The sequence below is a fragment of the Peromyscus eremicus genome, unplaced genomic scaffold, assembly GCF_949786415.1.
Source record: "Peromyscus eremicus unplaced genomic scaffold, PerEre_H2_v1 PerEre#2#chrX_unloc_4, whole genome shotgun sequence".
NCBI lineage: Eukaryota > Metazoa > Chordata > Mammalia > Rodentia > Cricetidae > Peromyscus > Peromyscus eremicus.
Genome location: NW_026734291.1, coordinates 1,717,665 through 1,721,402, shown reverse-complemented (window position 1 = coordinate 1,721,402; position 3,738 = coordinate 1,717,665). Strand labels below are relative to the sequence as shown.

Sequence of the window (3,738 nt, the reverse complement as noted above, 5' to 3'; positions counted from 1 at the left end):
GCCAGGGGTCTTGGAGAAGGGGATCCTTCCTGGTGGGGCTAGAAGGGAACCTGCCCAGTGGCCAGAACCTGGAGCCAAGTTGGGCAGGTCTTCCCCGAAGTGGCTGGTGCCCAGGGATGGGGTCCAGGCAAGCTAGGGCACTTACCTGTGCTCCAGAAAGGAAGTCCAGGGCGGGATGGGGGTGTGTAACTTTTGTAATATGAGTGTTATGAAATAAAAAGACTGACAGTTCAACAGCATAGCTCTCATGGTGTTATGATTTTAATGGTGATATCTTTTGGGAAATTGTTTCTTTGACATTGTTCTTAAAAGAATGCCCTGCAAATGCCATTCACCAACCTGAAATTGAGATTTATGTTTTTGTGAGAATTTAATAATCCTCAATGCACTTTAAGTGGTACTTATTTACAGTGTTGCTTTTGTTTAAAATTTCCAGGACACAATATAATTTCTTCACAGGCATATTTTTATCAGCTTGCACAAGAAAATTATCTTACATGTCTTCTAGAATTTTGAAAATGTTCTTCAATATTATGATTTTCCCAAATGTATCCTAAAATAGAGTACCAGAAAATTTGTATTATTGAAAACATTGTAAATTTATGTTACTATCTTCAGTGAATCTCAGAAACATGCCTGATTTATTCACCTCACTCTTCCTTCCAATCAAATTACGCAGGAACACCCAAAACCAAGAAACAGTTGTCCCATTATTTTAAAATGTGAAGGAAAATACACTGTCTTACCTATAATAGTGAGGTTCATGTAGGTTTCAATCATCACCTTTTTGTAGAGATTCTTCTGGGAAGGATCTAGCAAAGTCCACTCTTCCCATGTGAAGCTGACATGCACATCATCATAGGTCACTGCATTCTAAAACAATCCATACACGTGAACAACAGAAAGCATGACACTGACAACATTGTAAATGTATAATTCTTTGACAGTATATTTATTACAATTCTGGTGCCCACTATCTTACTCCATTACATAGTTGTTATAATGTAATCACCAAGTCACTTAAAAGAAAACTGAAGGGGGTGTTCATCTCTGTCAATTCTGTATTCTTTGAAAGGGGTATCACCTTGCAAGAAAAATGCCAATCAACAAACATACACAAACAAGTAAACAAAACAACCATACAGAGTAAACATGAGAGAAATTGTATGAACTAACTACTAAGAAGAAATAAGATAGACAAGTGTGTAATCAGGTCCAAGACAGATAGAGCCTAGATGAGCAATTGTCCTTGTGGTAAGATGGAAGAGTAACATTGGGTATATGCACAAAAATGCTATAACTGGATCTTGAGGTAGATTGACTCCCAATTTTCTGAGGATATCATATTGATTTCCACAGTGCCTGTATAAATTTGAACCTGTGACAGCAATGAATTCCCTTGCTCCATATCCTTTCCAACATTAGCTGTCACTTGTGTTATTGATCTTAACCATTCTTAGAAGTGTAAGACAAAAGATCAAAGTAGTTTCAATATGCATTTGCATGATGGCTAAGAATGTTGAACATTTTTTCAAGTGTTTCTCAGCCACTTTAGATACTTCTACTGAGAATTCTATTTAGAGGTATACCCCATTATAATTGCATTATTTGGTTTGTTGTTTAGTTTCTTGAGTTCTCTACTATCTTTTGTGAGAAAACCCAGAAGCCCATAGACAAACATGTTGTACTCACTCATACATGAACATTAGCTGTTAAGTAAAGTACACTCACAATAAACATAGTTAATCACAGTACAATCCACAGATGCATAGAGGCTATGTAAGAAGAGCAGCTCTAGGGTATATGCATGTATCTCACTGGGAGAAGTATATAGAATAGATTTTGTGGGTGCACTGGAGGCAGTTGGAGATGGGAACAGGATTGATGAGGTGAGTAAGGAAGGGGCAGAGGAGAAGACAGAGAGAGATAACTGGAATAGGGGAGATTTTAGCAGGAGACATGGACACAGTGCAGTGCAAACTTCATGGAACCTAATAGGGTGACCCTAGTGAGGAGTCCTAGTTATCAAGAATTCAGAGGCTGGCTGGGTAGTGATAGCACATACCTTTAATCCCAGTACTCAGAAGGCAGAGGCAGGCAGATCTCTATGAGTTTGAGGCCAGCTTCCTCTAAAAGGTGAGTTCTAGGACAGGCTCCAAAAGCTACACAGAGAAACAAACAAACAAACAAACAAACAAAAAGAATACAGAGGCTGAACCAACCATCTGCTCTAACCCCACAATACTCCCAGTGGTAGGATTGGGACACCAAGTTAGACACAAAACACTCAGCTAACACTTGTCCTGCCTGAAAGATATGGTGGAGCAATGGTGGCTCTGAGTGTCTATCCAATGAATGACTAGTGTAAATTGTTGCCCAAGCTATGAAAGGAGGCTCATGCCTTACAAAGCCTAGGTGGATAGGAACTGCAATAGGATGGTCCAGAAAACTAGGAAAGGACAAAGTACAACTGACCAAGGAAAATACAATGAGATGATCTATAACTATATTCTGTTTTAATCAAAGATTTGTGCCTAGCCTAATTGTTATCATAGAGGCTTCTTTCAGCAGATGATGGGAACACATGCAGAGATCCCTACCCAAACATGAGGATGAGCTCTAAGAATCCAGTGGAAGGAGGGAATGAATATTGTAGGATACAGAAATGTTTTGAAAACAAGGAAATCTTGGCCCATAGAATCAACAAAGCAGGGTGCATAGGGGTTCAGAGAAATTGTGGCAATCATGAAGCCTGTATGGTTCTGTGCCAGGTCATCTGCATACATTCTATGGTTGTTTAGCTTGGTGTGTTTGTGGGACTTATAACTGTAGGAGTCCTGGTGTCTGGCTCTTTTGCTTGCTCTTGGAACCCCTTTCCTCCTATTGGGTTACCTTGTCCAGCCTTGATATGAGGGTTTGTTCCTAGCGTTATTGCACCTTGTTATGTTATGTTTGGGTGATATCTCTGGGAGGCCTACTATTTTCTGAAGGAACACAGGGTAGCAGTGGATTTGGAGGAATGAGGATTTCAGGGTGGTGACTAGAAGAAGTAGAGAAAGGGGAAGGAAGCTGCAAGTTAGGATGTATTGTATGAGAGAAGAATAAATACCAAGAGAAAAAGAAAAAGGGAAATGCATTTAATCTTAGTACAATGATCCTCATAGTCTGTATCAGCCCCAAACAGGTCAAATGCTCAGTTTCTTTTGACACTCAAAATAATCTCTTGCCTTTCACATCTTGTACAAATCAAGAGACAATGATTTCCAACAAATAATGGCACAGTATATATTCCCATTCAGAAAAAAAGGAAAGTGACTGTGTTCCTGGACCCAACACATGCTGACATTCCTGGCTCATGTGCATGTCACACCAGCCAGAAGATTAGGTAGCCAGGCCACCAGTCCATGAAACTTCCACCATCCCCACATACCCACAGACACAATCCTCCACCAACCATACAGCTGCCACTTCCAAATCCATGTCCCCACCCCAAATTGTATGGATATCCTCTGCTCAAAGACAAGCCACACCAGCCAGAAGAACAAGTAGACAACCTGAGGTAAAGATGCCCTGCTGGACCAGAGGCAATGCCAGCCACCAGAAATCCATGTAACCTGCTCACTTTTGGACATCCTGCAGTCTTTCAATAATCCCCTATCAATATCCTCAATCCCACTTCTCTCTTCATCTCTGTGTTGTTGCCTCAAAATTGGGTTGAATCCTTTCTCTAACAAAGGA

General features: G+C 40.4%; 1 long non-coding RNA gene across 1 annotated transcript; it reads right to left on the bottom strand.

The window, feature by feature from the left end:
- Nucleotides 1–239: 239 nt before the first annotated feature.
- LOC131901156 (uncharacterized) lies at nt 240–3,432 on the bottom strand. The gene is made up of 2 exons (XR_009376399.1): nt 784–3,432; nt 240–553 (listed from the first exon to the last, which is right to left on the bottom strand). It is a non-coding gene; the product is annotated as an uncharacterized LOC131901156 (long non-coding RNA).
- Between the last annotated feature and the right edge of the window lie 306 nt (nt 3,433–3,738).